A 24,229-nucleotide genomic window follows, 5' to 3' on the forward strand; every position below is an offset into this window, starting at 1 on the left:
CCCCGCCTTAATTGGTTCTCCTCCCTTCCAACGGTGTTGAGGCGGGTGGGAACAGCCGGGGGTTGAGGGTACTGTGCTAAAAGAGGTGGAGTTATGCAGATCTAAAACGCGTGGATTGCAGCAGCAGCAAGCCGAAAAGTGCAGGCATGTGAGGGATCTAGAGGTTGACAGCATGTCTTCTTAACGGGAGTCCAGGTGGCCATCTCCACAAATGGACTTTTCAGAATCCTTGGGTGGCACCGTAGTCGGAAACCAATTCTGGTTATCGCTTCTCGGCCTTTTGGCTAAGATCAAGTGTAGTATCTGTTCTTATCAGTTTAATATCTGATACGTCCCCTATCTGGGGACCATATATTAAATGGATTTTTAGAACAGGGAGATGGAAAAAGAGCTTGCTCTGTCCACTCCACGCATTGACCTGGTATTGCAGTATCTCCAGGACCGGTGCACCCCTTCTTTAATGCAGTTTCTAAAATCAGAAAGAATTGAATTCAATGCTTTTTGTTCATTTTGCTTGTTTGTCGGATTTTGGGATGGACTCTTTGGCTTTGCTTTTCTTCTCCTCATTGGATTTTTCATGTTAAAAGTTGCAGAAGCCAGATGACAAGCTCATTTTGGTTCAACTTCAGCAACTGTGCATTGCATTGCCATGTAATGTAATGTAATGCAATGCTATCTATCTAGCTCTCCCTCTATACTTCCTTTTGGATAAACAGACATATTAGGCAAGCATTTTGGAGCTTTCACCTAAATAACTACAGGTGGTGAGATAAGCTGCACAATATAATTGACCTTTCAGTATATTGTTGCACACACACCATCTATTTAGCAAATGCCCTTGTTATCAACAGCAGCCTTTTAAACTCACCTGAGCTAACAGGTATGTGAGCTGGTTACTCTGCTGCGCTTAAAATTTCTTTTTTGGTTTGCTACAATACCTTTTCTGAAACGTTGTCTCCCTCTGCTGGAACACTGACTTCTTTCATTTAATGCCTGCAGACTATAAAAGAGAAACCAACCCAAAAAGTTTGGTTGATTAGTCTGTGGCATTCTTTTAAACTGTTGCTTATGGCGGTCTCTGTGAGCTTCTCAGTGACATTCAGCCATCCAGGTATCCCGCCTGCAGTAGACGGAATGTGGCAATGGAACGCTGGCTGCGCGTGTCATAATAGGCTCTGAGCCTTTATATACCTGCGCACAGCAGCAGCCACCTTCAGTCTGCTGCTGGACAGCCAGCAGCAGCAGCAGCAGGAGAGGTAATTAATCAGCAACCCTCCTGCTAAGGGTAGACAGCTGCTCGTTCCACCCCCCCCCCCGCCTTAATTGGTTCTCCTCCCTTCCAACGGTGTTGAGGCGGGTGGGAACAGCCGGGGGTTGAGGGTACTGTGCTAAAAGAGGTGGAGTTATGCAGATCTAAAACGCGTGGATTGCAGCAGCAGCAAGCCGAAAAGTGCAGGCATGTGAGGGATCTAGAGGTTGACAGCATGTCTTCTTAACGGGAGTCCAGGTGGCCATCTCCACAAATGGACTTTTCAGAATCCTTGGGTGGCACCGTAGTCGGAAACCAATTCTGGTTATCGCTTCTCGGCCTTTTGGCTAAGATCAAGTGTAGTATCTGTTCTTATCAGTTTAATATCTGATACGTCCCCTATCTGGGGACCATATATTAAATGGATTTTTAGAACAGGGAGATGGAAAAAGAGCTTGCTCTGTCCACTCCACGCATTGACCTGGTATTGCAGTATCTCCAGGACCGGTGCACCCCTTCTTTAATGCAGTTTCTAAAATCAGAAAGAATTGAATTCAATGCTTTTTGTTCATTTTGCTTGTTTGTTGGATTTTGGGATGGACTCTTTGGCTTTGCTTTTCTTCTCCTCATTGGATTTTTCATGTTAAAAGTTGCAGAAGCCAGATGACAAGCTCATTTTGGTTCAACTTCAGCAACTGTGCATTGCATTGCCATGTAATGTAATGTAATGCAATGCTATCTATCTAGCTCTCCCTCTATACTTCCTTTTGGATAAACAGACATATTAGGCAAGCATTTTGGAGCTTTCACCTAAATAACTACAGGTGGTGAGATAAGCTGCACAATATAATTGACCTTTCAGTATATTGTTGCACACACACCATCTATTTAGCAAATGCCCTTGTTATCAACAGCAGCCTTTTAAACTCACCTGAGCTAACAGGTATGTGAGCTGGTTACTCTGCTGCGCTTAAAATTTCTTTTTTGGTTTGCTACAATGCCTTTTCTGAAACGTTGTCTCCCTCTGCTGGAACACTGACTTCTTTCATTTAATGCCTGCAGACTATAAAAGAGAAACCAACCCAAAAAGTTTGGTTGATTAGTCTGTGGCATTCTTTTAAACTGTTGCTTATGGCGGTCTCTGTGAGCTTCTCAGTGACATTCAGCCATCCAGGTATCCCGCCTGCAGTAGACGGAATGTGGCAATGGAACGCTGGCTGCGCGTGTCATAATAGGCTCTGAGCCTTTATATACCTGCGCACAGCAGCAGCCACCTTCAGTCTGCTGCTGGACAGCCAGCAGCAGCAGCAGCAGGAGAGGTAATTAATCAGCAACCCTCCTGCTAAGGGTAGACAGCTGCTCGTTCCACCCCCCCCCCGCCTTAATTGGTTCTCCTCCCTTCCAACGGTGTTGAGGCGGGTGGGAACAGCCGGGGGTTGAGGGTACTGTGCTAAAAGAGGTGGAGTTATGCAGATCTAAAACGCGTGGATTGCAGCAGCAGCAAGCCGAAAAGTGCAGGCATGTGAGGGATCTAGAGGTTGACAGCATGTCTTCTTAACGGGAGTCCAGGTGGCCATCTCCACAAATGGACTTTTCAGAATCCTTGGGTGGCACCGTAGTCAGAAACCAATTTTGGTTATCGCTTCTCGGCCTTTTGGCTAAGATCAAGTGTAGTATCTTTCGAAAAGGCGGTTTTGGATGTTGGCCGCCCTAGTAGATTGATACATTATGCACACTGGGGTTTAGGCGCTTGTTAGTACGCCAGGTGGCTAATATAGTCATCTGGTGGAAAGCATGGCCCCCCAGGATCGACGCCATTGGGCCGGGGAAGATCGAAAGCCCGAAGTGTGAAGTGCCCCAGGAATGGTGACCCTGGGGTGCCTTAACTCACTGGGATTGGGAACCCCACTTGAGTTTATGGCACATTTGCACAAGCACTTCAAATTTTCTTTCTTCGCACACACCCTTATTCCGGGCCTTCTGGCCTTAGGATGGGGAATTTTTCAATTCCCGGTCGAAGGTCCGGGCAGTATTATACTGTGAAACCTTCACTATTTATTTAATTTCTTTGTCACTGTGTGTCCACTTATTCACGTGTGTCACGTCCTACTAGGATTTTGTCGGGATGCGGTTCCCTTACGGGTTCCTCTCTTGGCAGGTCTAGGGGGGGAGTGTGTGGCCATCAGGTTCCGCTCCCCCCTGAACCCCCCTGGCTCTCCTCTTTCGGGAGGAGAGCGTTGTTGGCTCCCCTCTTCCGGGAGGGGAGCACAGTCTTTGGCTCCCAGTGCCTTGCTCGGGTGAGAACTCGGGCAGGTGCTGGGGGTAAGATTGGGTCGCCTCTGGCTTCGGCTGGAGGTGGCTTTTTGTCCCTGTTCCTCGCTGTGGCCTTTTGGCTCGGAGGGACGGGGAATGGTTTGGGGGACCCTTCTCCTTTTGGAGAGGGTTTCAAGAAGACCAGCATCCTAGTGCACTTTTTTTGTGGCACTTGTCACTTTTTTAAGCGCACTCGGGTTTTGTACACGAATTCGGGCTTTCGATAAAAAAAAAAAAAATCTGTTCTTATCAGTTTAATATCTGATACGTCCCCTATCTGGGGACCATATATTAAATGGATTTTTAGAACAGGGAGATGGAAAAAGAGCTTGCTCTGTCCACTCCACGCATTGACCTGGTATTGCAGTATCTCCAGGACCGGTGCACCCCTTCTTTAATGCAGTTTCTAAAATCAGAAAGAATTGAATTCAATGCTTTTTGTTCATTTTGTTTGTTTGTCGGATTTTGGGATGGACTCTTTGGCTTTGCTTTTCTTCTCCTCATTGGATTTTTCATGTTAAAAGTTGCAGAAGCCAGATGACAAGCTCATTTTGGTTCAACTTCAGCAACTGTGCATTGCATTGCCATGTAATGTAATGTAATGCAATGCTATCTATCTAGCTCTCCCTCTATACTTCCTTTTGGATAAACAGACATATTAGGCAAGCATTTTGGAGCTTTCACCTAAATAACTACAGGTGGTGAGATAAGCTGCACAATATAATTGACCTTTCAGTATATTGTTGCACACACACCATCTATTTAGCAAATGCCCTTGTTATCAACAGCAGCCTTTTAAACTCACCTGAGCTAACAGGTATGTGAGCTGGTTACTCTGCTGCGCTTAAAATTTCTTTTTTGGTTTGCTACAATGCCTTTTCTGAAACGTTGTCTCCCTCTGCTGGAACACTGACTTCTTTCATTTAATGCCTGCAGACTATAAAAGAGAAACCAACCCAAAAAGTTTGGTTGATTAGTCTGTGGCATTCTTTTAAACTGTTGCTTATGGCGGTCTCTGTGAGCTTCTCAGTGACATTCAGCCATCCAGGTATCCCGCCTGCAGTAGACGGAATGTGGCAATGGAACGCTGGCTGCGCGTGTCATAATAGGCTCTGAGCCTTTATATACCTGCGCACAGCAGCAGCCACCTTCAGTCTGCTGCTGGACAGCCAGCAGCAGCAGCAGCAGGAGAGGTAATTAATCAGCAACCCTCCTGCTAAGGGTAGACAGCTGCTCGTTCCACCCCCCCCCGCCTTAATTGGTTCTCCTCCCTTCCAACGGTGTTGAGGCGGGTGGGAACAGCCGGGGGTTGAGGGTACTGTGCTAAAAGAGGTGGAGTTATGCAGATCTAAAACGCGTGGATTGCAGCAGCACCAAGCCGAAAAGTGCAGGCATGTGAGGGATCTAGAGGTTGACAGCATGTCTTCTTAACGGGAGTCCAGGTGGCCATCTCCACAAATGGACTTTTCAGAATCCTTGGGTGGCACCGTAGTCGGAAACCAATTCTGGTTATCGCTTCTCGGCCTTTTGGCTAAGATCAAGTGTAGTATCTTTCGAAAAGGCGGTTTTGGATGTTGGCCGCCCTAGTAGATTGATACATTATGCACACTGGGGTTTAGGCGCTTGTTAGTACGCCAGGTGGCTAATATAGTCATCTGGTGGAAAGCATGGCCCCCCAGGATCGACGCCATTGGGCCGGGGAAGATCGAAAGCCCGAAGTTTGAAGTGCCCCAGGAATGGTGACCCTGGGGTGCCTTAACTCACTGGGATTGGGAACCCCACTTGAGTTTATGGCACATTTGCACAAGCACTTCAAATTTTCTTTCTTCGCACACACCCTTATTCCGGGCCTTCTGGCCTTAGGATGGGGAATTTTTCAATTCCCGGTCGAAGGTCCGGGCAGTATTATACTGTGAAACCTTCACTATTTATTTAATTTCTTTGTCACTGTGTGTCCACTTATTCACGTGTGTCACGTCCTACTAGGATTTTGTCGGGATGCGGTTCCCTTACGGGTTCCTCTCTTGGCAGGTCTAGGGGGGGAGTGTGTGGCCATCAGGTTCCGCTCCCCCCTGAACCCCCCTGGCTCTCCTCTTTCGGGAGGAGAGCGTTGTTGGCTCCCCTCTTCCGGGAGGGGAGCACAGTCTTTGGCTCCCAGTGCCTTGCTCGGGTGAGAACTCGGGCAGGTGCTGGGGGTAAGATTGGGTCGCCTCTGGCTTCGGCTGGAGGTGGCTTTTTGTCCCTGTTCCTCGCTGTGGCCTTTTGGCTCGGAGGGACGGGGAATGGTTTGGGGGACCCTTCTCCTTTTGGAGAGGGTTTCAAGAAGACCAGCATCCTAGTGCACTTTTTTTGTGGCACTTGTCACTTTTTTAAGCGCACTCGGGTTTTGTACACGAATTCGGGCTTTCGATAAAAAAAAAAAAAATCTGTTCTTATCAGTTTAATATCTGATACGTCCCCTATCTGGGGACCATATATTAAATGGATTTTTAGAACAGGGAGATGGAAAAAGAGCTTTCTCTGTCCACTCCACGCATTGACCTGGTATTGCAGTATCTCCAGGACCGGTGCACCCCTTCTTTAATGCAGTTTCTAAAATCAGAAAGAATTGAATTCAATGCTTTTTGTTCATTTTGCTTGTTTGTCGGATTTTGGGATGGACTCTTTGGCTTTGCTTTTCTTCTCCTCATTGGATTTTTCATGTTAAAAGTTGCAGAAGCCAGATGACAAGCTCATTTTGGTTCAACTTCAGCAACTGTGCATTGCATTGCCATGTAATGTAATGTAATGCAATGCTATCTATCTAGCTCTCCCTCTATACTTCCTTTTGGATAAACAGACATATTAGGCAAGCATTTTGGAGCTTTCACCTAAATAACTACAGGTGGTGAGATAAGCTGCACAATATAATTGACCTTTCAGTATATTGTTGCACACACACCATCTATTTAGCAAATGCCCTTGTTATCAACAGCAGCCTTTTAAACTCACCTGAGCTAACAGGTATGTGAGCTGGTTACTCTGCTGCGCTTAAAATTTCTTTTTTGGTTTGCTACAATGCCTTTTCTGAAACGTTGTCTCCCTCTGCTGGAACACTGACTTCTTTCATTTAATGCCTGCAGACTATAAAAGAGAAACCAACCCAAAAAGTTTGGTTGATTAGTCTGTGGCATTCTTTTAAACTGTTGCTTATGGCGGTCTCTGTGAGCTTCTCAGTGACATTCAGCCATCCAGGTATCCCGCCTGCAGTAGACGGAATGTGGCAATGGAACGCTGGCTGCGCGTGTCATAATAGGCTCTGAGCCTTTATATACCTGCGCACAGCAGCAGCCACCTTCAGTCTGCTGCTGGACAGCCAGCAGCAGCAGCAGCAGGAGAGGTAATTAATCAGCAACCCTCCTGCTAAGGGTAGACAGCTGCTCGTTCCACCCCCCCCCGCCTTAATTGGTTCTCCTCCCTTCCAACGGTGTTGAGGCGGGTGGGAACAGCCGGGGGTTGAGGGTACTGTGCTAAAAGAGGTGGAGTTATGCAGATCTAAAACGCGTGGATTGCAGCAGCAGCAAGCCGAAAAGTGCAGGCATGTGAGGGATCTAGAGGTTGACAGCATGTCTTCTTAACGGGAGTCCAGGTGGCCATCTCCACAAATGGACTTTTCAGAATCCTTGGGTGGCACCGTAGTCGGAAACCAATTCTGGTTATCGCTTCTCGGCCTTTTGGCTAAGATCAAGTGTAGTATCTTTCGAAAAGGCGGTTTTGGATGTTGGCCGCCCTAGTAGATTGATACATTATGCACACTGGGGTTTAGGCGCTTGTTAGTACGCCAGGTGGCTAATATAGTCATCTGGTGGAAAGCATGGCCCCCCAGGATCGACGCCATTGGGCCGGGGAAGATCGAAAGCCCGAAGTGTGAAGTGCCCCAGGAATGGTGACCCTGGGGTGCCTTAACTCACTGGGATTGGGAACCCCACTTGAGTTTATGGCACATTTGCACAAGCACTTCAAATTTTCTTTCTTCGCACACACCCTTATTCCGGGCCTTCTGGCCTTAGGGTGGGGAATTTTTCAATTCCCGGTCGAAGGTCCGGGCAGTATTATACTGTGAAACCTTCACTATTTATTTAATTTCTTTGTCACTGTGTGTCCACTTATTCACGTGTGTCACGTCCTACTAGGATTTTGTCGGGATGCGGTTCCCTTACGGGTTCCTCTCTTGGCAGGTCTAGGGGGGGAGTGTGTGGCCATCAGGTTCCGCTCCCCCCTGAACCCCCCTGGCTCTCCTCTTTCGGGAGGAGAGCGTTGTTGGCTCCCCTCTTCCGGGAGGGGAGCACAGTCTTTGGCTCCCAGTGCCTTGCTCGGGTGAGAACTCGGGCAGGTGCTGGGGGTAAGATTGGGTCGCCTCTGGCTTCGGCTGGAGGTGGCTTTTTGTCCCTGTTCCTCGCTGTGGCCTTTTGGCTCGGAGGGACGGGGAATGGTTTGGGGGACCCTTCTCCTTTTGGAGAGGGTTTCAAGAAGACCAGCATCCTAGTGCACTTTTTTTGTGGCACTTGTCACTTTTTTAAGCGCACTCGGGTTTTGTACACGAATTCGGGCTTTCGATAAAAAAAAAAAAAATCTGTTCTTATCAGTTTAATATCTGATACGTCCCCTATCTGGGGACCATATATTAAATGGATTTTTAGAACAGGGAGATGGAAAAAGAGCTTGCTCTGTCCACTCCACGCATTGACCTGGTATTGCAGTATCTCCAGGACCGGTGCACCCCTTCTTTAATGCAGTTTCTAAAATCAGAAAGAATTGAATTCAATGCTTTTTGTTCATTTTGCTTGTTTGTCGGATTTTGGGATGGACTCTTTGGCTTTGCTTTTCTTCTCCTCATTGGATTTTTCATGTTAAAAGTTGCAGAAGCCAGATGACAAGCTCATTTTGGTTCAACTTCAGCAACTGTGCATTGCATTGCCATGTAATGTAATGTAATGCAATGCTATCTATCTAGCTCTCCCTCTATACTTCCTTTTGGATAAACAGACATATTAGGCAAGCATTTTGGAGCTTTCACCTAAATAACTACAGGTGGTGAGATAAGCTGCACAATATAATTGACCTTTCAGTATATTGTTGCACACACACCATCTATTTAGCAAATGCCCTTGTTATCAACAGCAGCCTTTTAAACTCACCTGAGCTAACAGGTATGTGAGCTGGTTACTCTGCTGCGCTTAAAATTTCTTTTTTGGTTTGCTACAATGCCTTTTCTGAAACGTTGTCTCCCTCTGCTGGAACACTGACTTCTTTCATTTAATGCCTGCAGACTATAAAAGAGAAACCAACCCAAAAAGTTTGGTTGATTAGTCTGTGGCATTCTTTTAAACTGTTGCTTATGGCGGTCTCTGTGAGCTTCTCAGTGACATTCAGCCATCCAGGTATCCCGCCTGCAGTAGACGGAATGTGGCAATGGAACGCTGGCTGCGCGTGTCATAATAGGCTCTGAGCCTTTATATACCTGCGCACAGCAGCAGCCACCTTCAGTCTGCTGCTGGACAGCCAGCAGCAGCAGCAGCAGGAGAGGTAATTAATCAGCAACCCTCCTGCTAAGGGTAGACAGCTGCTCGTTCCACCCCCCCCCCCGCCTTAATTGGTTCTCCTCCCTTCCAACGGTGTTGAGGCGGGTGGGAACAGCCGGGGGTTGAGGGTACTGTGCTAAAAGAGGTGGAGTTATGCAGATCTAAAACGCGTGGATTGCAGCAGCAGCAAGCCGAAAAGTGCAGGCATGTGAGGGATCTAGAGGTTGACAGCATGTCTTCTTAACGGGAGTCCAGGTGGCCATCTCCACAAATGGACTTTTCAGAATCCTTGGGTGGCACCGTAGTCGGAAACCAATTCTGGTTATCGCTTCTCGGCCTTTTGGCTAAGATCAAGTGTAGTATCTGTTCTTATCAGTTTAATATCTGATACGTCCCCTATCTGGGGACCATATATTAAATGGATTTTTAGAACAGGGAGATGGAAAAAGAGCTTGCTCTGTCCACTCCACGCATTGACCTGGTATTGCAGTATCTCCAGGACCGGTGCACCCCTTCTTTAATGCAGTTTCTAAAATCAGAAAGAATTGAATTCAATGCTTTTTGTTCATTTTGCTTGTTTGTCGGATTTTGGGATGGACTCTTTGGCTTTGCTTTTCTTCTCCTCATTGGATTTTTCATGTTAAAAGTTGCAGAAGCCAGATGACAAGCTCATTTTGGTTCAACTTCAGCAACTGTGCATTGCATTGCCATGTAATGTAATGTAATGCAATGCTATCTATCTAGCTCTCCCTCTATACTTCCTTTTGGATAAACAGACATATTAGGCAAGCATTTTGGAGCTTTCACCTAAATAACTACAGGTGGTGAGATAAGCTGCACAATATAATTGACCTTTCAGTATATTGTTGCACACACACCATCTATTTAGCAAATGCCCTTGTTATCAACAGCAGCCTTTTAAACTCACCTGAGCTAACAGGTATGTGAGCTGGTTACTCTGCTGCGCTTAAAATTTCTTTTTTGGTTTGCTACAATGCCTTTTCTGAAACGTTGTCTCCCTCTGCTGGAACACTGACTTCTTTCATTTAATGCCTGCAGACTATAAAAGAGAAACCAACCCAAAAAGTTTGGTTGATTAGTCTGTGGCATTCTTTTAAACTGTTGCTTATGGCGGTCTCTGTGAGCTTCTCAGTGACATTCAGCCATCCAGGTATCCCGCCTGCAGTAGACGGAATGTGGCAATGGAACGCTGGCTGCGCATGTCATAATAGGCTCTGAGCCTTTATATACCTGCGCACAGCAGCAGCCACCTTCAGTCTGCTGCTGGACAGCCAGCAGCAGCAGCAGGAGAGGTAATTAATCAGCAACCCTCCTGCTAAGGGTAGACAGCTGCTCGTTCCACCCCCCCCCCGCCTTAATTGGTTCTCCTCCCTTCCAACGGTGTTGAGGCGGGTGGGAACAGCCGGGGGTTGAGGGTACTGTGCTAAAAGAGGTGGAGTTATGCAGATCTAAAACGCGTGGATTGCAGCAGCAGCAAGTCGAAAAGTGCAGGCATGTGAGGGATCTAGAGGTTGACAGCATGTCTTCTTAACGGGAGTCCAGGTGGCCATCTCCACAAATGGACTTTTCAGAATCCTTGGGTGGCACCGTAGTCGGAAACCAATTCTGGTTATCGCTTCTCGGCCTTTTGGCTAAGATCAAGTGTAGTATCTGTTCTTATCAGTTTAATATCTGATACGTCCCCTATCTGGGGACCATATATTAAATGGATTTTTAGAACAGGGAGATGGAAAAAGAGCTTGCTCTGTCCACTCCACGCATTGACCTGGTATTGCAGTATCTCCAGGACCGGTGCACCCCTTCTTTAATGCAGTTTCTAAAATCAGAAAGAATTGAATTCAATGCTTTTTGTTCATTTTGCTTGTTTGTCGGATTTTGGGATGGACTCTTTGGCTTTGCTTTTCTTCTCCTCATTGGATTTTTCATGTTAAGAGTTGCAGAAGCCAGATGACAAGCTCATTTTGGTTCAACTTCAGCAACTGTGCATTGCATTGCCATGTAATGTAATGTAATGCAATGCTATCTATCTAGCTCTCCCTCTATACTTCCTTTTGGATAAACAGACATATTAGGCAAGCATTTTGGAGCTTTCACCTAAATAACTACAGGTGGTGAGATAAGCTGCACAATATAATTGACCTTTCAGTATATTGTTGCACACACACCATCTATTTAGCAAATGCCCTTGTTATCAACAGCAGCCTTTTAAACTCACCTGAGCTAACAGGTATGTGAGCTGGTTACTCTGCTGCGCTTAAAATTTCTTTTTTGGTTTGCTACAATGCCTTTTCTGAAACGTCTCCCTCTGCTGGAACACTGACTTCTTTCATTTAATGCCTGCAGACTATAAAAGAGAAACCAACCCAAAAAGTTTGGTTGATTAGTCTGTGGCATTCTTTTAAACTGTTGCTTATGGCGGTCTCTGTGAGCTTCTCAGTGACATTCAGCCATCCAGGTATCCCGCCTGCAGTAGACGGAATGTGGCAATGGAACGCTGGCTGCGCGTGTCATAATAGGCTCTGAGCCTTTATATACCTGCGCACAGCAGCAGCCACCTTCAGTCTGCTGCTGGACAGCCAGCAGCAGCAGCAGCAGGAGAGGTAATTAATCAGCAACCCTCCTGCTAAGGGTAGACAGCTGCTCGTTCCACCCCCCCCCCCGCCTTAATTGGTTCTCCTCCCTTCCAACGGTGTTGAGGCGGGTGGGAACAGCCGGGGGTTGAGGGTACTGTGCTAAAAGAGGTGGAGTTATGCAGATCTAAAACGCGTGGATTGCAGCAGCAGCAAGCCGAAAAGTGCAGGCATGTGAGGGATCTAGAGGTTGACAGCATGTCTTCTTAACGGGAGTCCAGGTGGCCATCTCCACAAATGGACTTTTCAGAATCCTTGGGTGGCACCGTAGTCGGAAACCAATTCTGGTTATCGCTTCTCGGCCTTTTGGCTAAGATCAAGTGTAGTATCTGTTCTTATCAGTTTAATATCTGATACGTCCCCTATCTGGGGACCATATATTAAATGGATTTTTAGAACAGGGAGATGGAAAAAGAGCTTGCTCTGTCCACTCCACGCATTGACCTGGTATTGCAGTATCTCCAGGACCGGTGCACCCCTTCTTTAATGCAGTTTCTAAAATCAGAAAGAATTGAATTCAATGCTTTTTGTTCATTTTGCTTGTTTGTCGGATTTTGGGATGGACTCTTTGGCTTTGCTTTTCTTCTCCTCATTGGATTTTTCATGTTAAAAGTTGCAGAAGCCAGATGACAAGCTCATTTTGGTTCAACTTCAGCAACTGTGCATTGCATTGCCATGTAATGTAATGTAATGCAATGCTATCTATCTAGCTCTCCCTCTATACTTCCTTTTGGATAAACAGACATATTAGGCAAGCATTTTGGAGCTTTCACCTAAATAACTACAGGTGGTGAGATAAGCTGCACAATATAATTGACCTTTCAGTATATTGTTGCACACACACCATCTATTTAGCAAATGCCCTTGTTATCAACAGCAGCCTTTTAAACTCACCTGAGCTAACAGGTATGTGGGCTGGTTACTCTGCTGCGCTTAAAATTTCTTTTTTGGTTTGCTACAATGCCTTTTCTGAAACGTTGTCTCCCTCTGCTGGAACACTGACTTCTTTCATTTAATGCCTGCAGACTATAAAAGAGAAACCAACCCAAAAAGTTTGGTTGATTAGTCTGTGGCATTCTTTTAAACTGTTGCTTATGGCGGTCTCTGTGAGCTTCTCAGTGACATTCAGCCATCCAGGTATCCCGCCTGCAGTAGACGGAATGTGGCAATGGAACGCTGGCTGCGCGTGTCATAATAGGCTCTGAGCCTTTATATACCTGCGCACAGCAGCAGCCACCTTCAGTCTGCTGCTGGACAGCCAGCAGCAGCAGCAGCAGGAGAGGTAATTAATCAGCAACCCTCCTGCTAAGGGTAGACAGCTGCTCGTTCCACCCCCCCCAGCCTTAATTGGTTCTCCTCCCTTCCAACGGTGTTGAGGCGGGTGGGAACAGCCGGGGGTTGAGGGTACTGTGCTAAAAGAGGTGGAGTTATGCAGATCTAAAACGCGTGGATTGCAGCAGCAGCAAGCCGAAAAGTGCAGGCATGTGAGGGATCTAGAGGTTGACAGCATGTCTTCTTAACGGGAGTCCAGGTGGCCATCTCCACAAATGGACTTTTCAGAATCCTTGGGTGGCACCGTAGTCGGAAACCAATTCTGGTTATCGCTTCTCGGCCTTTTGGCTAAGATCAAGTGTAGTATCTGTTCTTATCAGTTTAATATCTGATACGTCCCCTATCTGGGGACCATATATTAAATGGATTTTTAGAACAGGGAGATGGAAAAAGAGCTTGCTCTGTCCACTCCACGCATTGACCTGGTATTGCAGTATCTCCAGGACCGGTGCACCCCTTCTTTAATGCAGTTTCTAAAATCAGAAAGAATTGAATTCAATGCTTTTTGTTCATTTTGCTTGTTTGTCGGATTTTGGGATGGACTCTTTGGCTTTGCTTTTCTTCTCCTCATTGGATTTTTCATGTTAAAAGTTGCAGAAGCCAGATGACAAGCTCATTTTGGTTCAACTTCAGCAACTGTGCATTGCATTGCCATGTAATGTAATGTAATGCAATGCTATCTATCTAGCTCTCCCTCTATACTTCCTTTTGGATAAACAGACATATTAGGCAAGCATTTTGGAGCTTTCACCTAAATAACTACAAGTGGTGAGATAAGCTGCACAATATAATTGACCTTTCAGTATATTGTTGCACACACACCATCTATTTAGCAAATGCCCTTGTTATCAACAGCAGCCTTTTAAACTCACCTGAGCTAACAGGTATGTGAGCTGGTTACTCTGCTGCGCTTAAAATTTCTTTTTTGGTTTGCTACAATGCCTTTTCTGAAACGTTGTCTCCCTCTGCTGGAACACTGACTTCTTTCATTTAATGCCTGCAGACTATAAAAGAGAAACCAACCCAAAAAGTTTGGTTGATTAGTCTGTGGCATTCTTTTAAACTGTTGCTTATGGCGGTCTCTGTGAGCTTCTCAGTGACATTCAGCCATCCAGGTATCCCGCCTGCAGTAGACGGAATGTGGCAATGGAACGCTGGCTGCGCGTGTCATAATAGGCTCTGAGCCTTTATATACCTGCGCACAGCAGCAGCCACCTTCAGTCTGCTGCTGGACAGCCAGCAGCAGCAGCAGCAGGAGAGATAATTAATCAGCAACCCTCCTGCTAAGGGTAGACAGCTGCTCTTTCCACCCCCCCCCCGCCTTAATTGGTTCTCCTCCCTTCCAACGGTGTTGAGGCGGGTGGGAACAGCCGGGGGTTGAGGGTACTGTGCTAAAAGAGGTGGAGTTATGCAGATCTAAAACGCGTGGATTGCAGCAGCAGCAAGCCGAAAAGTGCAGGCATGTGAGGGATCTAGAGGTTGACAGCATGTCTTCTTAACGGGAGTCCAGGTGGCCATCTCCACAAATGGACTTTTCAGAATCCTTGGGTGGCACCGTAGTCGGAAACCAATTCTGGTTATCGCTTCTCGGCCTTTTGGCTAAGATCAAGTGTAGTATCTGTTCTTATCAGTTTAATATCTGATACGTCCCCTATCTGGGGACCATATATTAAATGGATTTTTAGAACAGGGAGATGGAAAAAGAGCTTGCTCTGTCCACTCCACGCATTGACCTGGTATTGCAGTATCTCCAGGACCGGTGCACCCCTTCTTTAATGCAGTTTCTAAAATCAGAAAGAATTGAATTCAATGCTTTTTGTTCATTTTGCTTGTTTGTCGGATTTTGGGATGGACTCTTTGGCTTTGCTTTTCTTCTCCTCATTGGATTTTTCATGTTAAAAGTTGCAGAAGCCAGATGACAAGCTCATTTTGGTTCAACTTCAGCAACTGTGCATTGCATTGCCATGTAATGTAATGTAATGCAATGCTATCTATCTAGCTCTCCCTCTATACTTCCTTTTGGATAAACAGACATATTAGGCAAGCATTTTGGAGCTTTCACCTAAATAACTACAGGTGGTGAGATAAGCTGCACAATATAATTGACCTTTCAGTATATTGTTGCACACACACCATCTATTTAGCAAATGCCCTTGTTATCAACAGCAGCCTTTTAAACTCACCTGAGCTAACAGGTATGTGAGCTGGTTACTCTGCTGCGCTTAAAATTTCTTTTTTGGTTTGCTACAATGCCTTTTCTGAAACGTTGTCTCCCTCTGCTGGAACACTGACTTCTTTCATTTAATGCCTGCAGACTATAAAAGAGAAACCAACCCAAAAAGTTTGGTTGATTAGTCTGTGGCATTCTTTTAAACTGTTGCTTATGGCGGTCTCTGTGAGCTTCTCAGTGACATTCAGCCATCCAGGTATCCCGCCTGCAGTAGACGGAATGTGGCAATGGAACGCTGGCTGCGCGTGTCATAATAGGCTCTGAGCCTTTATATACCTGCGCACAGCAGCAACCACCTTCAGTCTGCTGCTGGACAGCCAGCAGCAGCAGCAGGAGAGGTAATTAATCAGCAACCCTCCTGCTAAGGGTAGACAGCTGCTCGTTCCACCCCCCCCCCGCCTTAATTGGTTCTCCTCCCTTCCAACGGTGTTGAGGCGGGTGGGAACAGCCGGGGGTTGAGGGTACTGTGCTAAAAGAGGTGGAGTTATGCAGATCTAAAACGCGTGGATTGCAGCAGCAGCAAGCCGAAAAGTGCAGGCATGTGAGGGATCTAGAGGTTGACAGCATGTCTTCTTAACGGGAGTCCAGGTGGCCATCTCCACGAATGGACTTTTCAGAATCCTTGGGTGGCACCGTAGTCGGAAACCAATTCTGGTTATCGCTTCTCGGCCTTTTGGCTAAGATCAAGTGTAGTATCTGTTCTTATCAGTTTAATATCTGATACGTCCCCTATCTGGGGACCATATATTAAATGGATTTTTAGAACAGGGAGATGGAAAAAGAGCTTGCTCTGTCCACTCCACGCATTGACCTGGTATTGCAGTATCTCCAGGACCGGTGCACCCCTTCTTTAATGCAGTTTCTAAAATCAGAAAGAATTGAATTCAATGCTTTTTGTTCATTTTGCTTGTTTGTCGGATTTTGGGATGGACTCTTTGGCTTTGCTTTTCTTCTCCTCATTGGATTTTTCATGTTAAAAGTTGCAGAAGCCAGATGACAAGCTCATTTTGGTTCAACTTCAGCAACTGTGCATTGCATTGCCATGTAATGTAATGTAATGCAATGCTATCTATCTAGCTCTCCCTCTATACTTCCTTTTGGATAAACAGACATATTAGGCAAGCATTTTGGAGCTTTCACCTAAATAACTACAGGTGGTGAGATAAGCTGCACAATATAATTGACCTTTCAGTATATTGTTGCACACACACCATCTATTTAGCAAATGCCCTTGTTATCAACAGCAGCCTTTTAAACTCACCTGAGCTAACAGGTATGTGAGCTGGTTACTCTGCTGCGCTTAAAATTTCTTTTTTGGTTTGCTACAATGCCTTTTCTGAAACGTTGTCTCCCTCTGCTGGAACACTGACTTCTTTCATTTAATGCCTGCAGACTATAAAAGAGAAACCAACCCAAAAAGTTTGGTTGATTAGTCTGTGGCATTCTTTTAAACTGTTGCTTATGGCGGTCTCTGTGAGCTTCTCAGTGACATTCAGCCATCCAGGTATCCCGCCTGCAGTAGACGGAATGTGGCAATGGAACGCTGGCTGCGCGTGTCATAATAGGCTCTGAGCCTTTATATACCTGCGCACAGCAGCAGCCACCTTCAGTCTGCTGCTGGACAGCCAGCAGCATCAGCAGCAGGAGAGGTAATTAATCAGCAACCCTCCTGCTAAGGGTAGACAGCTGCTCGTTCCACCCCCCCCCCCGCCTTAATTGGTTCTCCTCCCTTCCAACGGTGTTGAGGCGGGTGGGAACAGCTGGGGGTTGAGGGTACTGTGCTAAAAGAGGTGGAGTTATGCAGATCTAAAACGCGTGGATTGCAGCAGCAGCAAGCCGAAAAGTGCAGGCATGTGAGGGATCTAGAGGTTGACAGCATGTCTTCTTAACGGGAGTCCAGGTGGCCATCTCCACAAATGGACTTTTCAGAATCCTTGGGTGGCACCGTAGTCGGAAACCAATTCTGGTTATCGCTTCTCGGCCTTTTGGCTAAGATCAAGTGTAGTATCTGTTCTTATCAGTTTAATATCTGATACGTCCCCTATCTGGGGACCATATATTAAATGGATTTTTAGAACAGGGAGATGGAAAAAGAGCTTGCTCTGTCCACTCCACGCATTGACCTGGTATTGCAGTATCTCCAGGACCGGTGCACCCCTTCTTTAATGCAGTTTCTAAAATCAGAAAGAATTGAATTCAATGCTTTTTGTTCATTTTGCTTGTTTGTCGGATTTTGGGATGGACTCTTTGGCTTTGCTTTTCTTCTCCTCATTGGATTTTTCATGTTAAAAGTTGCAGAAGCCAGATGACAAGCTCATTTTGGTTCAACTTCAGCAACTGTGCATTGCCTTGCCATGTAATGTAATGTAATGCAATGCTATCTATCTAGCTCTCCCTCTATACTTCCTTTTGTATAAACAGACATATTAGGCAAGCATTTTGGAGCTTTCACCTAAATAACTACAGGTGGTGAGATAAGCTGCACAATATAATTGACCTTTCAGTATATTGTTGCACACACACCATCTATTTAGCAAATGCCCTTGTTATCAACAGCAGCCTTTTAAACTCACCTGAGCTAACAGGTATGTGAGCTGGTTACTCTGCTGCGCTTAAAATTTCTTTTTTGGTTTGCTACAATGCCTTTTCTGAAACGTTGTCTCCCTCTGCTGGAACACTGACTTCTTTCATTTAATGCCTGCAGACTATAAAAGAGAAACCAACCCAAAAAGTTTGGTTGATTAGTCTGTGGCATTCTTTTAAACTGTTGCTTATGGCGGTCTCTGTGAGCTTCTCAGTGACATTCAGCCATCCAGGTATCCCGCCTGCAGTAGACGGAATGTGGCAATGGAACGCTGGCTGCGCGTGTCATAATAGGCTCTGAGCCTTTATATACCTGCGCACAGCAGCAGCCACCTTCAGTCTGCTGCTGGACAGCCAGCAGCAGCAGCAGCAGGAGAGGTAATTAATCAGCAACCCTCCTGCTAAGGGTAGACAGCTGCTCGTTCCACCCCCCCCCCCGCCTTAATTGGTTCTCCTCCCTTCCAACGGTGTTGAGGCGGGTGGGAACAGCCGGGGGTTGAGGGTACTGTGCTAAAAGAGGTGGAGTTATGCAGATCTAAAACGCGTGGATTGCAGCAGCAGCAAGCCAAAAAGTGCAGGCATGTGAGGGATCTAGAGGTTGACAGCATGTCTTCTTAACGGGAGTCCAGGTGGCCATCTCCACAAATGGACTTTTCAGAATCCTTGGGTGGCACTGTAGTCGGAAACCAATTCTGGTTATCGCTTCTCGGCCTTTTGGCTAAGATCAAGTGTAGTATCTGTTCTTATCAGTTTAATATCTGATACGTCCCCTATCTGGGGACCATATATTAAATGGATTTTTAGAACAGGGAGATGGAAAAAGAGCTTGCTCTGTCCACTCCACGCATTGACCTGGTATTGCAGTATCTCCAGGACCGGTGCACCCCTTCTTTAATGCAGTTTCTAAAATCAGAAAGAATTGAATTCAATGCTTTTTGTTCATTTTGCTTGTTTGTCGGATTTTGGGATGGACTCTTTGGCTTTGCTTTTCTTCTCCTCATTGGATTTTTCATGTTAAAAGTTGCAGAAGCCAGATGACAAGCTCATTTTGGTTCAACTTCAGCAACTGTGCATTGCATTGCCATGTAATGTAATGTAATGCAATGCTATCTATCTAGCTCTCCCTCTATACTTCCTTTTGGATAAACAGACATATTAGGCAAGCATTTTGGAGCTTTCACCTAAATAACTACAGGTGGTGAGATAAGCTGCACAATATAATTGACCTTTCAGTATATTGTTGCACACACACCATCTATTTAGCAAATGCCCTTGTTATCAACAGCAGCCTTTTAAACTCACCTGAGCTAACAGGTATGTGAGCTGGTTACTCTGCTGCGCTTAAAATTTCTTTTTTGGTTTGCTACAATGCCTTTTCTGAAACGTTGTCTCCCTCTGCTGGAACACTGACTTCTTTCATTTAATGCCTGCAGACTATAAAAGAGAAACCAACCCAAAAAGTTTGGTTGATTAGTCTGTGGCATTCTTTTAAACTGTTGCTTATGGCGGTCTCTGTGAGCTTCTCAGTGACATTCAGCCATCCAGGTATCCCGCCTGCAGTAGACGGAATGTGGCAATGGAACGCTGGCTGCGCGTGTCATAATAGGCTCTGAGCCTTTATATACCTGCGCACAGCAGCAGCCACCTTCAGTCTGCTGCTGGACAGCCAGCAGCAGCAGCAGCAGGAGAGGTAATTAATCAGCAACCCTCCTGCTAAGGGTAGACAGCTGCTCGTTCCACCCCCCCCCCCCCCCGCCTTAATTGGTTCTCCTCCCTTCCAACGGTGTTGAGGCGGGTGGGAACAGCCGGGGGTTGAGGGTACTGTGCTAAAAGAGGTTGAGTTATGCAGATCTAAAACGCGTGGATTGCAGCAGCAGCAAGCCGAAAAGTGCAGGCATGTGAGGGATCTAGAGGTTGACAGCATGTCTTCTTAACGGGAGTCCAGGTGGCCATCTCCACAAATGGACTTTTCAGAATCCTTGGGTGGCACCGTAGTCGGAAACCAATTCTGGTTATCACTTCTCGGCCTTTTGGCTAAGATCAAGTGTAGTATCTGTTCTTATCAGTTTAATATCTGATACGTCCCCTATCTGGGGACCATATATTAAATGGATTTTTAGAACAGGGAGATGGAAAAAGAGCTTGCTCTGTCCACTCCACGCATTGACCTGGTATTGCAGTATCTCCAGGACCGGTGCACCCCTTCTTTAATGCAGTTTCTAAAATCAGAAAGAATTGAATTCAATGCTTTTTGTTCATTTTGCTTGTTTGTCGGATTTTGGGATGGACTCTTTGGCTTTGCTTTTCTTCTCCTCATTGGATTTTTCATGTTAAAAGTTGCAGAAGCCAGATGACAAGCTCATTTTGGTTCAACTTCAGCAACTGTGCATTGCATTGCCATGTAATGTAATGTAATGCAATGCTATCTATCTAGCTCTCCCTCTATACTTCCTTTTGTATAAACAGACATATTAGGCAAGCATTTTGGAGCTTTCACCTAAATAACTACAGGTGGTGAGATAAGCTGCACAATATAATTGACCTTTCAGTATATTGTTGCACACACACCATCTATTTAGCAAATGCCCTTGTTATCAACAGCAGCCTTTTAAACTCACCTGAGCTAACAGGTATGTGAGCTGGTTACTCTGCTGCGCTTAAAATTTCTTTTTTGGTTTGCTACAATGCCTTTTCTGAAACGTTGTCTCCCTCTGCTGGAACACTGACTTCTTTCATTTAATGCCTGCAGACTATAAAAGAGAAACCAACCCAAAAAGTTTGGTTGATTAGTCTGTGGCATTCTTTTAAACTGTTGCTTATGGCGGTCTCTGTGAGCTTCTCAGTGACATTCAGCCATCCAGGTATCCCGCCTGCAGTAGACGGAATGTGGCAATGGAACGCTGGCTGCGCGTGTCATAATAGGCTCTGAGCCTTTATATACCTGCGCACAGCAGCAGCCACCTTCAGTCTGCTGCTGGACAGCCAGCAGCAGCAGCAGCAGGAGAGGTAATTAATCAGCAACCCTCCTGCTAAGGGTAGACAGCTGCTCGTTCCACCCCCCCCCCCGCCTTAATTGGTTCTCCTCCCTTCCAACGGTGTTGAGGCGGGTGGGAACAGCCGGGGGTTGAGGGTACTGTGCTAAAAGAGGTGGAGTTATGCAGATCTAAAACGCGTGGATTGCAGCAGCAGCAAGCCAAAAAGTGCAGGCATGTGAGGGATCTAGAGGTTGACAGCATGTCTTCTTAACGGGAGTCCAGGTGGCCATCTCCACAAATGGACTTTTCAGAATCCTTGGGTGGCACCGTAGTCGGAAACCAATTCTGGTTATCGCTTCTCGGCCTTTTGGCTAAGATCAAGTGTAGTATCTGTTCTTATCAGTTTAATATCTGATACGTCCCCTATCTGGGGACCATATATTAAATGGATTTTTAGAACAGGGAGATGGAAAAAGAGCTTGCTCTGTCCACTCCACGCATTGACCTGGTATTGCAGTATCTCCAGGACCGGTGCACCCCTTCTTTAATGCAGTTTCTAAAATCAGAAAGAATTGAATTCAATGCTTTTTGTTCATTTTGCTTGTTTGTCGGATTTTGGGATGGACTCTTTGGCTTTGCTTTTCTTCTCCTCATTGGATTTTTCATGTTAAAAGTTGCAGAAGCCAGATGACAAGCTCATTTTGGTTCAACTTCAGCAACTGTGCATTGCATTGCCATGTAATGTAATGTAATGCAATGCTATCTATCTAGCTCTCCCTCTATACTTCCTTTTGGATAAACAGACATATTAGGCAAGCATTTTGGAGCTTTCACCTAAATAACTACAGGTGGTGAGATAAGCTGCACAATATAATTGACCTTTCAGTATATTGTTGCACACACACCATCTATTTAGCAAATGCCCTTGTTATCAACAGCAGCCTTTTAAACTCACCTGAGCTAACAGGTATGTGAGCTGGTTACTCTGCTGCGCTTAAAATTTCTTTTGTGGTTTGCTACAATGCCTTTTCTGAAACGTTGTCTCCCTCTGCTGGAACACTGACTTCTTTCTTTTAATGCCTGCAGACTATAAAAGAGAAACCAACCCAAAAAGTTTGGTTGATTAGTCTGTGGCATTCTTTTAAACTGTTGCTTATGGCGGTCTCTGTGAGCTTCTCAGTGACATTCAGCCATCCAGGTATCCCGCCTGCAGTAGACGGAATGTGGCAATGGAACGCTGGCTGCGCGTGTCATAATAGGCTCTGAGCCTTTATATACCTGCGCACAGCAGCAGCCACCTTCAGTCTGCTGCTGGACAGCCAGCAGCAGCAGCAGCAGGAGAGGTAATTAATCAGCAACCCTCCTGCTAAGGGTAGACAGCTGCTCGTTCCACCCCCCCCCCGCCTTAATTGGTTCTCCTCCCTTCCAACGGTGTTGAGGCGGGTGGGAACAGCCGGGGGTTGAGGGTACTGTGCTAAAAGAGGTGGAGTTATGCAGATCTAAAACGCGTGGATTGCAGCAGCAGCAAGCCGAAAAGTGCAGGCATGTGAGGGATCTAGAGGTTGACAGCATGTCTTCTTAACGGGAGTCCAGGTGGCCATCTCCACAAATGGACTTTTCAGAATCCTTGGGTGGCACCGTAGTCGGAAACCAATTCTGGTTATCGCTTCTCGGCCTTTTGGCTAAGATCAAGTGTAGTATCTGTTCTTATCAGTTTAATATCTGATACGTCCCCTATCTGGGGACCATATATTAAATGGATTTTTAGAACAGGGAGATGGAAAAAGAGCTTGCTCTGTCCACTCCACGCATTGACCTGGTATTGCAGTATCTCCAGGACCGGTGCACCCCTTCTTTAATGCAGTTTCTAAAATCAGAAAGAATTGAATTCAATGCTTTTTGTTCATTTTGCTTGTTTGTCGGATTTTGGGATGGACTCTTTGGCTTTGCTTTTCTTCTCCTCATTGGATTTTTCATGTTAAAAGTTGCAGAAGCCAGATGACAAGCTCATTTTGGTTCAACTTCAGCAACTGTGCATTGCATTGCCATGTAATGTAATGTAATGCAATTCTATCTATCTAGCTCTCCCTCTATACTTCCTTTTGGATAAACAGACATATTAGGCAAGCATTTTGGAGCTTTCACCTAAATAACTACAGGTGGTGAGATAAGCTGCACAATATAATTGACCTTTCAGTATATTGTTGCACACACACCATCTATTTAGCAAATGCCCTTGTTATCAACAGCAGCCTTTTAAACTCACCTGAGCTAACAGGTATGTGAGCTGGTTACTCTGCTGCGCTTAAAATTTCTTTTTTGGTTTGCTACAATGCCTTTTCTGAAACGTTGTCTCCCTCTGCTGGAACACTGACTTCTTTCATTTAATGCCTGCAGACTATAAAAGAGAAACCAACCCAAAAAGTTTGGTTGATTAGTCTGTGGCATTCTTTTAAACTGTTGCTTATGGCGGTCTCTGTGAGCTTCTCAGTGACATTCAGCCATCCAGGTATCCCGCCTGCAGTAGACGGAATGTGGCAATGGAACGCTGGCTGCGCGTGTCATAATAGGCACTGAGCCTTTATATACCTGCGCACAGCAGCAGCCACCTTCAATCTGCTGCTGGACAGCCAGCAGCAGCAGCAGCAGGAGAGGTAATTAATCAGCAACCCTCCTGCTAAGGGTAGACAGCTGCTCGTTCCACCCCCCCCCCCCCGCCTTAATTGGTTCTCCTCCCTTCCAACGGTGTTGAGGCAGGTGGGAACAGCCGGGGGTTGAGGGTACTGTGCTAAAAGAGGTGGAGTTATGCAGATCTAAAACGCATGGATTGCAGCAGCAGCAAGCCGAAAAGTGCAGGCATGTGAGGGATCTAGAGGTTGACAGCATGTCTTCTTAACGGGAGTCCAGGTGGCCATCTCCACAAATGGACTTTTCAGAATCCTTGGGTGGCACCGTAGTCGGAAACCAATTCTGGTTATCGCTTCTCGGCCTTTTGGCTAAGATTGGGTGTGGTGTTTAGGCATTGCATCTGGTCTTGGCTGATAGGTGTTTGGGGTACCCGGCTCCTTGGCCTGGGGGGATCGTCCCACCTTACGGTGGGGCTTCACCCCCCTGCTGCTATTAGGGAGCTGGCTTAGTCCCCTTACAACGTGTTGCGATCCCTTAAAAAGGCTCACGCCTTTTTTCTTTTCTTCTGTAGTTGGTACGCTTTCGTGGAAGGATGCCTGCTACAATTTCTTTTGCATCGGGAGAGCCCCGGATGAGGAACACAATCCGTATCGAGGTCTTGGAAAGTTTCAGAGAGCAGAAAGGTATCCGCTTCGTCTGCAATACCA

The 24,229-nt window shown here is 46.1% G+C and overlaps 16 non-coding genes and 3 pseudogenes across 16 annotated transcripts; all 19 read left to right on the forward strand.

Annotated features, from left to right (window-relative positions):
* The first annotated feature begins 264 nt into the window (after nt 1-264).
* On the forward strand, nt 265-455 carry LOC141217031 (U2 spliceosomal RNA). Its single transcript, XR_012285908.1, has one exon. It is a non-coding gene; the product is annotated as a U2 spliceosomal RNA (small nuclear RNA).
* Nucleotides 456-1,576: 1,121 nt separating this feature from the next.
* On the forward strand, nt 1,577-1,767 carry LOC141217032 (U2 spliceosomal RNA). The gene has a single exon (XR_012285909.1). It is a non-coding gene; the product is annotated as a U2 spliceosomal RNA (small nuclear RNA).
* A 1,120-nt stretch (nt 1,768-2,887) lies between these two features.
* Nucleotides 2,888-2,979, forward strand: LOC141216946 (U2 spliceosomal RNA; annotated as a pseudogene).
* A 789-nt stretch (nt 2,980-3,768) lies between these two features.
* Nucleotides 3,769-3,954, forward strand: LOC141216802 (U2 spliceosomal RNA). The gene has a single exon (XR_012285806.1). It is a non-coding gene; the product is annotated as a U2 spliceosomal RNA (small nuclear RNA).
* A 1,119-nt stretch (nt 3,955-5,073) lies between these two features.
* LOC141216947 (U2 spliceosomal RNA) lies at nt 5,074-5,165 on the forward strand (annotated as a pseudogene).
* A 789-nt stretch (nt 5,166-5,954) lies between these two features.
* Nucleotides 5,955-6,140, forward strand: LOC141216868 (U2 spliceosomal RNA). Its single transcript, XR_012285849.1, has one exon. It is a non-coding gene; the product is annotated as a U2 spliceosomal RNA (small nuclear RNA).
* A 1,119-nt stretch (nt 6,141-7,259) lies between these two features.
* LOC141216948 (U2 spliceosomal RNA) lies at nt 7,260-7,351 on the forward strand (annotated as a pseudogene).
* Nucleotides 7,352-8,140: 789 nt separating this feature from the next.
* Nucleotides 8,141-8,326, forward strand: LOC141216803 (U2 spliceosomal RNA). The gene has a single exon (XR_012285807.1). It is a non-coding gene; the product is annotated as a U2 spliceosomal RNA (small nuclear RNA).
* Nucleotides 8,327-9,447: 1,121 nt separating this feature from the next.
* Nucleotides 9,448-9,638, forward strand: LOC141217033 (U2 spliceosomal RNA). The gene has a single exon (XR_012285910.1). It is a non-coding gene; the product is annotated as a U2 spliceosomal RNA (small nuclear RNA).
* A 1,117-nt stretch (nt 9,639-10,755) lies between these two features.
* LOC141217034 (U2 spliceosomal RNA) lies at nt 10,756-10,946 on the forward strand. Its single transcript, XR_012285911.1, has one exon. It is a non-coding gene; the product is annotated as a U2 spliceosomal RNA (small nuclear RNA).
* Nucleotides 10,947-12,064: 1,118 nt separating this feature from the next.
* Nucleotides 12,065-12,255, forward strand: LOC141217035 (U2 spliceosomal RNA). The gene has a single exon (XR_012285912.1). It is a non-coding gene; the product is annotated as a U2 spliceosomal RNA (small nuclear RNA).
* Nucleotides 12,256-13,374: 1,119 nt separating this feature from the next.
* On the forward strand, nt 13,375-13,565 carry LOC141217036 (U2 spliceosomal RNA). Its single transcript, XR_012285913.1, has one exon. It is a non-coding gene; the product is annotated as a U2 spliceosomal RNA (small nuclear RNA).
* A 1,120-nt stretch (nt 13,566-14,685) lies between these two features.
* LOC141217037 (U2 spliceosomal RNA) lies at nt 14,686-14,876 on the forward strand. The gene has a single exon (XR_012285914.1). It is a non-coding gene; the product is annotated as a U2 spliceosomal RNA (small nuclear RNA).
* Nucleotides 14,877-15,993: 1,117 nt separating this feature from the next.
* Nucleotides 15,994-16,184, forward strand: LOC141217038 (U2 spliceosomal RNA). The gene has a single exon (XR_012285915.1). It is a non-coding gene; the product is annotated as a U2 spliceosomal RNA (small nuclear RNA).
* A 1,121-nt stretch (nt 16,185-17,305) lies between these two features.
* LOC141217039 (U2 spliceosomal RNA) lies at nt 17,306-17,496 on the forward strand. Its single transcript, XR_012285916.1, has one exon. It is a non-coding gene; the product is annotated as a U2 spliceosomal RNA (small nuclear RNA).
* Nucleotides 17,497-18,617: 1,121 nt separating this feature from the next.
* On the forward strand, nt 18,618-18,808 carry LOC141217040 (U2 spliceosomal RNA). Its single transcript, XR_012285917.1, has one exon. It is a non-coding gene; the product is annotated as a U2 spliceosomal RNA (small nuclear RNA).
* A 1,125-nt stretch (nt 18,809-19,933) lies between these two features.
* On the forward strand, nt 19,934-20,124 carry LOC141216320 (U2 spliceosomal RNA). The gene has a single exon (XR_012285357.1). It is a non-coding gene; the product is annotated as a U2 spliceosomal RNA (small nuclear RNA).
* A 1,121-nt stretch (nt 20,125-21,245) lies between these two features.
* Nucleotides 21,246-21,436, forward strand: LOC141217042 (U2 spliceosomal RNA). Its single transcript, XR_012285919.1, has one exon. It is a non-coding gene; the product is annotated as a U2 spliceosomal RNA (small nuclear RNA).
* Nucleotides 21,437-22,556: 1,120 nt separating this feature from the next.
* Nucleotides 22,557-22,747, forward strand: LOC141217043 (U2 spliceosomal RNA). The gene has a single exon (XR_012285920.1). It is a non-coding gene; the product is annotated as a U2 spliceosomal RNA (small nuclear RNA).
* The last annotated feature ends 1,482 nt before the right edge of the window (nt 22,748-24,229 follow it).

Source organism: Phyllobates terribilis, unplaced genomic scaffold, assembly GCF_046119375.1.
Source record: "Phyllobates terribilis strain yellow unplaced genomic scaffold, ASM4611937v1 Scaffold_236__1_contigs__length_3049075, whole genome shotgun sequence".
Lineage (NCBI taxonomy): Eukaryota > Metazoa > Chordata > Amphibia > Anura > Dendrobatidae > Phyllobates > Phyllobates terribilis.